The sequence below is a fragment of the Chrysochloris asiatica genome, unplaced genomic scaffold (assembly GCF_000296735.1).
Source record: "Chrysochloris asiatica unplaced genomic scaffold, ChrAsi1.0 scaffold00063, whole genome shotgun sequence".
In the NCBI taxonomy this organism is placed as follows: domain Eukaryota; kingdom Metazoa; phylum Chordata; class Mammalia; order Afrosoricida; family Chrysochloridae; genus Chrysochloris; species Chrysochloris asiatica.
Window position 1 is genome coordinate 3,763,992 of NW_006408581.1, and position 12,723 is coordinate 3,776,714.

General features: G+C 37.9%; 1 pseudogene; it reads left to right on the forward strand.

Moving 5' to 3' along the window:
• Nucleotides 1-1,199: 1,199 nt before the first annotated feature.
• Nucleotides 1,200-2,078, forward strand: LOC102839844 (annotated as a pseudogene).
• The last annotated feature ends 10,645 nt before the right edge of the window (nucleotides 2,079-12,723 follow it).

The following is a 12,723-nucleotide window of genomic DNA, read 5'->3' on the forward strand; positions in this document are numbered from 1 at the left end:
AAGTAATAATCAGAATAATCGAACTCATGTGGATTTATGGCATTGGCTACTTAGGCAGGATGTTTATAAAAGTAAAACAGATGGGAAACATACTAAATATTTATTTGATTTTTACAAACAGAGTAATTCTAGGTCAAATGAAAGGCAATTTAACTCGAATTGCTAGAATAAAGAGTTACAACCTCTGAGTCAATTCCAAGATCTCAAAGAGTTTACAGACCCACAAACCCTTGAATGAAGGGGAGACCAGGTGCCTTTGAAGAAGGACCCCGCAATACCATCAGAAATGTATACTGTTGCTCTTTCTCTCAACTTTCCCCAAATGAATTTATGCCCTTTGACAAAGTAACTGTTAATTGTTTTTGTTGTTGTTTATAAGTACCGTTGAGTTGATTCCAACCCACAACAACCATGTATAAAGTTTCTGAGGAACAACTGGTAAGCTTGAACTCTGCCCTTGTGGTTCTAACCAACTGTATAGTACAGGGCATTAACTCACAGCACCACACCTGGGATTCTGTTCATTGGGGAAAAGGAAATAATCAGACTTTTGGGGAATTACTAGACAGCAACTCTAAATTGACACATACTTATTTCAGGAAACCTAAAACATTACTGTGACCCACCAGACAGAAAGAAAGCATGTAGAGGTCCAGTTATTAATGCAGTTTTAGTTACAGACCAACTCACAGTGGATCCAATAGGCCTCTGAATTAATCATCAGAATGACAGAACTGCCATATTGGACCCCTGAAATGTGGGATAAGGGCTATTGTAGTAGAAAAAGGCAAGTGGAAGCCATCATAACTGTCTCTACCTAGAAAAACAGTGAAGTGGAAGCTTTCCTGTAGAAATTGAAGAGATTAGTGTCAGAATCAAGGACTTGAAGGATACAGGGGTGATGATTCCCACCACATCCCCATTTAGCTCATATATCTGGCCTGTGTAATAAGCAGATGGATCTTGGAGAATCACATTGGTTTATCATAGACCTAACAATTGAAGGTACTAAATCCAATTGTATTGGATGTTCCAGATGCTGTTTCATTACTTAGACAAATTAACACATCTCTTGGTACCTAGTATGCAGCTATTGATCTGGGAAATGCTTTCTTATCAATTCCACTTTAGAAAACTCACCCAAAGTAGTTTGCCTTCAGCTGAGAAGGCCAAAATTATACCTGCACAGTCCTACATCAATGGTACATCTCCAGTACTGTTACAATTTGGTCTGCAAGGACCTTGATTTACTTTCCCTGTCACAAGAAATCACACTGGCACATTACATTACTGACATTATGGTGATTAGACCTACTAAGGAAGGAGTAAATACTGCAGTAACCTTCCTCTTCAGTGAATTTTCTAGGGGTTCGGTGGTGTGGAGCATGTCGAGGTATTCCTACTCAGCAGGTCACTGGTGACTTGAAGGCTTGGCAGGTAACATAGAACAGACCACTAGCCAAAATCTGAAGAACCAGATGTCAAGAAGATGTGCCAGATGCAAGATCCAGATCCAGCAGAGAACAAGAAAGTCTTCCTTGAGTGTCCAGTATATTCAAAGCACTCAAGGACTTCATCAGTGAGGGCTGCTGGGACATCAGCTCAGGCAGTGTGAATCTGTAGAGTATGGATTCCTCCCACGTCTCCCTTGTGTGCTCACTCTGTCCTCTCCTCCAAAGGCTTCAACACCTACCACAGTGACCACAACCTGGCCATTGCTTGTTAACTTCATCAGCATGTCCAAAATACTGAAATGTGCTGGCAATGAAGACATCGCTACACTAAGGGCTGAAGATAATGTGGACACCTTGGCACTAGTATTTGAAGTACCAAACCAAGAAAAAGCTTCAGACGATGAAATAAAGTTAATGGATTTAGATGCTGAACAACTTGGAATTCCATAACAGGAGTACAGCTGTGTAGTAAAGATGCCTTCTGATGAATTTGCATGTATATGCTGAGATCTCAGTCATATTGGAAATGCTGTTGTCATTTGCTATGCAAAAGATAGAGTGAAATTTTCTGCAAGTGGAGAACTTGGAAACGGAAACAGTAAATTGTCACAAACAAGTAATTAGATTGCACTTAAATATATGAACTTCTTTACAAAATCTACTCCGTTGCTTCCTATGGTTACCCTCAGTATGTCTGCTAATATATCCCTTGTTGTAGAACATAAAATTGCTGATGTTGGGACATTTAAAGTACTATTTGGCTCCCAAGATTGAGGATGAAGAAGCATCTTAGACACACTTAAAATCCAAGGAAATTAACAAAGCTCTTTGAGGAACCAACAGCCAAGGATTTCTGCTCCTGTAAAAATTTACTTCAGTCTTTTCTCTGTTGATAAGAATGTTGTTTATTGGTCCATTGGTGAGGATTGTTGTCAAGGATTTCATTCTTCTTGAATTAACTATCAACACTCACAGAAGCAGTAGTCAAGAAATCTAATGACATATTGAAGTAGGCAAATTTGCTGCACAAGACCTTTTTAAAGTGTTGGCAAAGATATCAGCTTGAGGACTAAGGTGTGCCTGTCCCAAGCCATGGTATTTTCAATAACCTCATATACATGTGAAAGCTGGACAGTGAATAAGGAAGACCATAGAAGAATTGATGCCTTTGAATTGTGATGTTGGAGGAGAATACTAAAAGTGCCATGGCTGCCAAAAGAACTAATAGATCCATTTTGGAAGAGTGCAGCCCAAGTGCTCCTTGGAGGCCAAGATGGCCAAACTTCATCTCTCATACTTCAGACATATTGTCAGGAGGGACCAGTCGCTGGAGAAGGATATCATGTTTGGTAAGGTGGAGGGTCAGAGAAAAAGAGGAAGACTCCCAGTGAGATGAATTGGCCAAGTGGCAGCATCGATGGACTCAAGAGTGGCAGCAATAGTGAGTTTGGCCCAGGATCAGGCAGTGTTTCGTTCTGCTGTGCATAGGGTTGCTATGAGTCAGTACTGACTCTATGGCACCCAACAACAACAAAGATTTACAGCCTCGGAAACTCTACATGCGATCTGTATGAGTCAGAACAGACTCCACAGCACACCGCCATTTCTACCATTACCATTCAAGGTTGGTGCTTCAAACCTACCAGTAGCTCCTTAGAAACCCTGTACAGGATCTCTGTGAGTCAGAACTGACTTTCAGTACATAACAATGACAATAGCCTAGCCTTCAAAAATCAAACATTGAGCCAAAAAATTTGGTATTTAGTATACATAGAAGGAAACTCCAAGAAGTCAAGAATCAACATGAAAAATGTGAAACAAGAAAGAGAAAAAAAAAACAATAAAAGGTATAGTGATGAATGGCCCACACCTTCGAGGCACTTATACTAGATCTCTTGGGAAATGTTCTTTTTTTAAAGATAGTTTTTGTCCACAATTTAAATAATCTATTAGATAACTTTATAATTCTTGGTTACTTTTATTTTTTTTAACTAAATATTTGGAAATCTCTTTGTATTTCCTTATTCGGATTAATTTTTTTTTCCCCATGCATTATTGGCCACTCTAAACTCATGGTGTCCCAGTAGACACTGTAGTAAAAAAGTACTAGAATGCAAGGTCAGTTTGAACCACAAGGTTGGTGGTTTAAAGTCACCAGACACTCCTCGGAAGCCCTAAACAGGGTCACTATAAGTTGGAACAAAAACTGCCACAGATTGAGTTTTGTTATGTTATTGTTAAGAGCTGTTGAGTCAGTTGTAACTCATATCAACCCTGTGTAGGGTTTCTGAGGAGCAGCTGGTGGGTTTTAACCACTGGTGTTGTGATTATTCTACTCCAGGACTCAGTGTAGCCTCTGAAAAAATGCCTGTTGAAGGAGTATGTCATAGATCCTCTTCTCTTCTTAATGTAAATGTTTCTGTGTCATCTATTCCATGAACATGCCTATACATGTGATTCATATGCCAGTGATTTCCACATTTAAAGCTTCTTTCCTCATCTCTTGACTGAGGTTCATAAACATCCTATTAAAAACTCCATTTAGATGTCTAAAAGGCTTTACAAACTTAAAATAGCCAAGCAAATACATTCTATCTCAAACCCAAAGCAAATTGTACTTTCTGTCATCTATGTCAACGATTCAGATTCTAGGAATCTGAGCTTTGTCTTCCCATCCCTACTCATTCTATTCATTCTGTTTGAAAAGTCTATAGGTGTAACTTCAAAGCATATCCTGAGTCCATTTCTTTTTCAATACCTCTTTTTCTCCTTCCTTAATTTAATCAACCTTCCACTCACACCCAAAGTATTTCATAGCATCATAATTGATCTTCCTGCTACCATTCTGCCACCTAAAATCTATTGTACACATAGGAGCTGTACCAGGTTCTGTCAAGTCATTTCTGATTCAAGGTGATATCATGTGCTGCAGAGTAAAACTGTTCTCCATAGGTCCTTAAGATTGTAACCCTATAGAAATAGAGTTTCTGAGTATGTTCAAACTGCCTAAACTTAACTTTGAAACAACCAGGGGCTGCTACATACCAATTTGAATGATGACTTTGAAGCACAAATCAAAGCATATCCTTTATCTGCTTGAAGGGTTCCAGTTAAAATGAATTGAGGTTCAAATTATACAATGGGCAAAACAAATATCTGAAGAGTTTAACATACCTACTGCATGTGATTCTTTTATGTCACTCAAAAATACAAAGCTATTTCAAAAAAAATATCAAAATTATTTCTGCACCCATATACCTCCTTCTTTAAACTTTATAGGGTTAGATAGTGCTTATCAAAACCCTTGTCAACTCTTTACTGGAGACTCAACCTAAAGTCTCTTTTATTTTTGTCCTTTGATTTAAGTGCAATATTTAAGAATTATCTTTGAAAAGTATACTATATATACTTTTTGATCATCTATGATCAATTAGTACTAACTATATGTAATTTATTTTTTACATGTATAGAATCCTGGTGTGGTGCTGTGTTATAAACCACTGGACCACAGATAGGTTTGAACTTCCAGGTAGATGGTTCAAACTCACTAGTCTCTCCTTGGAAAAACTATAGAAGGTCACTGTGAGTTAGAACTAACTTGATGATACTTAAAATCAAATGAGAATTCATATGTATATCTGTATTATAGCTGTATCTATCTATCTATATCTATCTATCTATCTATCTATCTATCTATCTATCTATGTATCTATCTGTCTGTCTGTCTGTCTGTCTGTCTGTCTGTCTGTCTGTCTAGAGAGAGAGAGAGAGAGAGAGAGAAAGAGAAAGAGAGAGAGAGTGAGAGAGATGTCAAAATAAATAGCATGCAGTAAGGATTGCTATTTACAAAGCAACTATCTTCTATAAAAAGGAGCTCTGGTAGCATAGTGGTTACAAGTTCAGCTGCTAACCTCAAGGTCAGCAGTGTGAAACCACCAGCTGTTTCGTGGGAGAAAGATGAGGCTTTCTGCTCCCATAAAGATTTACAGCCTTGGAAACCCTATACAGGGTAGTTATGGGTCAGAACTGACTCGATGGCACTTAACCACAACAAAAACAATCTTCTATAAAACTTTCTAAGGAACCCTGGTGATGAAATTGGTTAGGCGCTGTAATGTCAATGGTTTGAACCTATCAGCAGCTCATCTGGAGAGAGGTGAGACTTTCTGTACTCTTAAACATTTTTGGTTTTCTGTACTATACTGTTGCTAAGAGTCAGAATCAACTTGATGGCTGTAAGCTTAGTTTTGTTTTTGTTTTTGTTTTTTCTAGGAGAGTTTATATAAAATTCTATTGCTTCTTTCTTATTATGTCTTTAAACCAAAAAGCTATCTTTGAAGAAGAATTTGCTTGGAAATTCTCAAAGTAAATATTGTTTAATATCACAAAACATTCAGTATTTAGGACTGGAAGCAATACAGTGTCTCTCACCAAAGAATATCTATTCGAGTCAAATTTTTCATTTAGTTGTTTTTGGAGGTGAGTAACATGGGGATTTATCTATTTTAAGAATGTTTATAATTTCTTCTGAGTGTGCTTGATTGGTTAGCTGTTTAAAAATATACTGAACTATACTGAACTATATTAAAATACCAAGGCAGAAAGTATTCCCAGGACCAAAGAATCAAGAACAGAAACTAGATTCAGGGCAAAAAAGAGTTAATCTCTTAGGACCTCTCCAGAATTACATGGTCTTGCTTCTTCTCTGCTTTTCAAGATACACCAATTTGTCTCAGTACATTCATTCTCTTTATTTCCTTTTGTGAACATGCCCTAAATTGCTTACCCCCCAGAAATACTGATCAATTCTAGTCATCACCTTCCAACAGCTTGAATTTCTGGGAGAGTGCATCCAATTGGCCCAGTTTGAATCAGGTTTCTAATTCTGGTCTGTCTGCTCTGGCCCAGGAGCGCATTAAATAGAACAAACATGCCTCCAAAGGCCTCATTTTTGGAAAAGGAGTAGTTAGTATGTAATCACAGCAAGAAGTCTCTATTATACTGAGATGATAGAAATAATGGTTTTAATTATACTTGTACATATACACAAGAGGGTAAGTTTTTGTTTTTTTGTTTTTTCCTTAAAAAAAGGTATTGTTACTCTGGTTCCAATTTATACATAGTGGTTACGAATGGGCTGCTAACCTCAAGGTCAGCAATTCAAAACTACCAGCGGTTCCATGAGAGAAAGATGAGGCTTTCTGCTCCCATAAAGATTTACAGCTCAGAAACCCTGTGCAGGGTCCCTATGAGTCAGAACCAACTCCAAGGTACTTAACAACAACAACATCAGCTTATTACAAACAAAACATGTTTAAATGTGTCCCTGTGATCAATGGATGGTTGTAGGCAAGTTATCTCAGTAATAAACTTGTCTTAACCTCCTTAGGGTAGCTTCAAAAGAAGGTAAAAAAAAAAAAATCAATGGCTTCCAACTGGGCCAGTTAAATTCAGGGAGGTCAACAAAGATGGTTATGAGTGTTTGGGGGAATTTCATAGGGTAATCTTGAAAAGTTTTCTAAAAGGACATAAAATGATCATTGGAGATTATTAGGAAGGAATTTAAAGAAAATTTAAAACTGCACTGGTGAGAAATATATATTACCATTGTAACAATAATTGCTCATTCTTTGAGAGTGGTAAGCGCAGTCCTATGAGACTTTCCTCTGGAAAGCATACTTCAACCATCTTACAGCCCTAATCATACATTTTCAGGTTTCTTTATGCTCCCCAAAGCAAAGACCATTGAAAAAAGAAAACAATTTGAGACCCTCAAGGATGTCCAAACTACAGTTTTATGTCTTGTAAATCAAAGAGCATGGAATTCTTTGGGAGAAGGATTGGAGAGATGAGAACATGGCTTTCAGAAGTTTATTCCCCTCGATGAATGATATATTGAGACACAATTGTTTCATACACTGATATTTTTGTGTAATAAAGATTACTATGATTTTGTAGAAATATGTTTGGGCTTATCCTTGTGCATGTATCATGTTTCATGCAAAATAAATAATGTAAAATTACGTTACATTTTCTATCAACATCTATGTTGTTGTTCTCAAGTGCCATTGAGTCAGATCCGACCCATAGTTACCATGTATTGGGTTTCCGAGGAGCTAGTGAGCTTGAAACGCTAATGTTACAGTTCAAAGGGACCTTGCAGTTCAGCACATTAAACCACAGTGCCATGCCAGGGCTCCACCAACATCTCTATCTATATTTAAATCTATACTTACAGGCCTACCTAAGTTTTTATCATTTTAAAAAAATATTGGTACTATTTATATTGTAATGATTTTAATATTTTAAGTTTTGAATTGAATTGTGGCACTATATGATCAGGACTGGACTACAAACTACAAGGTCAATAGCTCAATAGCCACCAGCTTTTCCCTAGAAACTCTGTACAGACCTGCTATGAGTCAGAACCAACTTGACGGCACTTAAAAATAACATATATGTATGCACACAAACCCAGGAGTAGCTGGAGGGTTTGAACTATTGACCTCATGGTTCACAGTCCAGTGTTGATTGTACAGCACCACAACAAACAGCAATGTAAAAGCTTTTTCTTCTCTACACCTACCATAATAATAAAGATATAAGTTATTGTATTGTAACACAAAGATTCAAAATGCAGTAACTCAAACAAGATAGAAATTAAATGGTAGGTGTCCATTGCCAAGAGTACAGCTCTTCATAAAAATATCAGAGTTAAGGGTTGTTCAGTACTAGATTTTTTTTTCATTTCTTATGGTGTTATCCATAATGTCCACATTTGATGATAGTTCAACAGTACCACAGTCATATCTAGCACTCAGAAAAGGACAAATGAAGTAGAGAAAGCAAGTCAATTATTAAAGAATATAAGATCTGCACATTTTAAATATAGTTTAATCTCAGTTCCCCTTGGATAAGAATTCTCATAACCTTACATGATCAAAATCACAGCGAGAGATGTTCGAAAATGTCACCTCGTATTGTGCCTATTTTTTAACTAATATGTTAAGGAGACTGAGTATGAGGAAAGGCTTAGCTTTTTCTTTCATTTCAATTAATTTATAAAATATTTTTTAATCTTTCGTTCGTAATAGTGATTAATCTTCCTGTAAGTTGCACTTTATTTTCAAGTTACCTTTTCTTTGCTTGTTTTTGTCATTGTTGTTGTTGTCCCTCCTCTCATTATTGTTGTTGTTGTTGTTGTTAAGTGTTGTCAGGTAAGTTTGGACTCATAGAGGCTGGTGGATTTGAACCACCAACTTTGTGGTTAGCAATCTAGTGCTGATCCATTAGGGTCACATTGTGGCTGATAATTGCTGTCAAGTTGGTTCTGACTCTTAGAAACTCTGGGTAAATTTTCTCAAGAGTAGCTGGTAAATTTGAGCCACCAACATTGTGGCTAGCAGTCCTGTAAGTTCAGTTGAGCCTGTTCTAACTCAGAGCACCTTATAGAGAGTTTCCAAGGAACTTCTGGTGGGTTTGAACAGTCTCTCTTTGCAGTCCAGATCGACCTTGCAATCCAGTACGTATATTACAGTGTCATTCCAGGACTCCAGAATTGATGTTGTTAAGTGCTGTCCAGTTGATTGCAACTCTTAGCGACCTCATATAGGGTTTCTGAGGAGAATCTGGTGGGCTTTAACTACCAACCTTTTGGTCCGAAGTCCAGTGGTGATCTTACAGCACCACACCAGGATTCAGGATGTTGTTGTTGTTGTTGTTGTCAGGTGCCATTGAGTAGGAACCGACTCATAGTGACCCATGCATAGCAGAACGAAACAATGTCCGATCCTGGGCCAACCTCACTACCGCTGCCACACTTGACGCCATCATTGATGCCACCTGGCCAGTTCATCTCATTGGGGATCTTCCTCTTTTTCTCTGACCCTCCATCTTACCAAGCATGATATCCTTATCCAGCGACTGTTCCCTCCTGACAATATGTCCAAAGTATGAGAGACAAAGTTTAGCCATCTTGGCCTCTAAGGAGCACTCTGGCTTCACTTCTTCCAAAACAGATCTATTGGTTCTTTCGGCATCCCATGGCACTTTTAGTATTCTCCTCCAACACCACAATTCAAAGGTATTAATTTTTCTACAATCTTCCTTATTCACTGTTCAGCTTTTGCATCCATATGAGGTTATTGAAAATACCGAGGCTTGGGTCAGGAGCACCTTAGTCCTCAAGCTGACATCTTTGCTCTTCAACACTTTAAAAAGTTCTTGTGCAGTAGATTTGCCTAATGCAATACGCCATCTGATCTCTTGACTGCTGCTTCCGTGAGTGTTGATAGTTGATCCAAGAAGAATGAAGTCCTTGACAACTTCAATCTTTTCTCCGTTGATAAGAATGTTGTTTATTGGTCCAGTGGTGAGGATTTTTGTTTTCTTGACATTGAGATGCAATCCATACTGAAGGCTGTGCTCTTTGATCTTCATCAGTAAATGTTTTAAGTCCGCTTCACTTTCAGCAAGCAAGGTTGTATCATCTGCATATCGCAGGTTGTTAATGAGTCTTCCTCCAATCCTGACGCCACGTTTTTCTTCATATAACACAGCTTCTCATATTATTTTCTCAGCATACACATTGAATAAGTATGGTGAAACAATACAACCTTGTCACACACACCTCTCCCAATTTTAAAATATTCAGTGTTCCCATGTTCTGTTCGAACAACTGCTTCTTGGTCCAGGTACAGTTTCCTCAGAAGTACAATTAAGTGTTCTGGAATAATCATACTTCTCAATGTTGTCGATAGCTTTTCATGATCCACACAATCGAAAGCCTTTGCATAGTCAATAAAGCATAGGTAAACATCTTTCTGATATTCTCTGCTTTCAGCCCAGATCCATCAGACATCAGCAATGATATCTCTCTCGTTCCACGGCCTCTTCTGAATCCAGCTTGAACCTCTGAAAGTTCTCTGTCAATGTATGATTGTAGTCATTTCTGTATTACCTTTAGCAAAACTTTACTCGCTTGAGATATCAAAGAGATTGTCTGATGATTTCCACAGTCCATTGGGTCACCTCTCTTTGGAATGGGCACAAATATGGATCTCTTCCAATCAGTCGGCCAGATAGTTGTCTTCCAAATTTCTTGGCAGAGATGAGTGAGTGCCTCCTGTGCTGCCTCACTTTCTTGAAAAATTTCAATTTTTATTCCATCAATTCCTGGTGCCTTGCTCTTTGTCAATTCCTTCAAGGACTCTAACGTATTACCTATAAAATGACTTAAGGTCAGCAGTTCGAAACTGCCAGTTACCACATCGGAGAAAGATGAGGCTTTCTGCTCCCGTAAAGATTTACAGCCTCAGGGAAACCCTGTACAGGGTCGCTATGGATCGGAATCAACTCGGTAGCACTTAACAACAACAACAACAACAACAAATCACGGAGTCCTGATGTGACGCTGTGGATTAATGCGCCATATTGCAAAGCCATTTGAACTGCAAGGTCGGTGGTTCAAGCTCCCCAGGTGCTCCTCGGAAACCCTATACAAGGTCACTATGAGTCAGAATCGACTCAGCGGCACTTAACAACATCACTATTATAATTGTACTTACTTATTTGCTTACTTGCTTGCTTGATCCTCTGTCTTCTCTCCAATATTATCACTTGTACCTGCAAATGTGCCTGACCCACATGTTTTTGATGTTGTTAAATTTTGTTAATTTAAATGCGTTCAATATTACATTTTTTTCTTTGCCCTCAACCCTTGCATATATTCATAACTCTAATAGAGTTCCCATAAATGAATTCAATTGTCTGCCTATAAGAAGAATATTATTGTCATATGCCTGTCTTTAAATATTATGAAACTATAAATGCATGCAAAGTTTACATTAGCATTTTTGATTGACATCACTTATGGTCAAGAGACCCATGGATAGAGAAAAATTGAATATTCAAGAGAGAATGAAGAAAATTAATGGTGTCTGATCCAAAAGAGGTAGTAGGAAAACTTAGAAACACAGGTGGTGGGGTTAGCCTTACAAAGACATAGAGACACTTCTTTCTCTGAGACAGATGGAAGAAATGAAGAGTATGTAAATTTAAGGCAATACTTTGAGAAAGAAGAAGATAAAGGATTCTGATTTTCTTTTATTGCCATTAAACTCATTGAAAAAAATGTATTTTGTTTATGCTTAGAGTTTCGCTATAGCATGGTAAATGTTTTTAGGAAACTAGTTCTCATAATAATAATCATAAAACCTATACCAAAATAATCTAGCAATAAGACAACGATACTATCAATAATAACCAATGTTTTTGAGCATTCACATAGTGTACTCTTCAATGAACTTTTTAGAACAAAATGCTTCAGTCCTCATTATAATGCACTGGACTGCAAAGTTGGCTTGAACCTCAAATATAGGGTTCATGAGACTGTAACTCTTTTACCTGAGCAGATAGCCTCATCTTCCTCCCAAGGAGCACCTGATGGACTTGAACTACTAATTTTGTGATTAGCAGTCCAGTGTTTATCCTACAGTGCCACTAGGACTCCCTTTTTTAAATATCACCCATTCATACTGAAATAAACTGTGAATTAGTGGTGATATCTGCCACTTCACCACAATCTACATCTGAAATTTCTATTACTGTTTTCAGTGCACTATATAATTATTCCTTGGATTCGTGTTTTCCTTGTTTGCCAAATGAACTTCATTTATTACTTACAGCGCTGGACTGCTAATTACAAGGTCCATGGTTCAAACTCAACAGCTGCTCTTTGGAAACCTATACAGGGTCTCTATGCATCAGAATTCACTATATGACACTTAGAAACAATACCTTAAGCAGTCTTGCTGAAATAAATGGTTAAATGTTTGACTGATAGCTTGAATCCACCCAGTGACTCACTGGGAAACAGACCTGTCAAAAAGCTCCCATGAATATTAAACAAATCAAAACCAGATTTGTTGTCTTCAAGTTGATTACAACTTATAGTGACTCTATAGGACAGAGGGCATCTGCTCTATACAGATTCAAAGGCTGAAATATTTATGGAAAAAATCTCCCATATCTTTCTCCTACGGAGAAACTGGTGGGTTTGAGCTGCTGACCTTTTGGTTAGCAGGTGAGTACTAAATTGCTGTACAACCAGGGTTCCTTTCTGTCAATATTGTTGTTGTTAAGTGACGTTGAGTCGGTTCCGACCCATAGCGGCCCTGAACAGGGTTTCCGAGACTGTAAATCTTTATGGGAGCAGAAAGCCTCATCTTTCTCCCGCGGAACAGCTGGTAATTGAGAACTGCTGACCTTG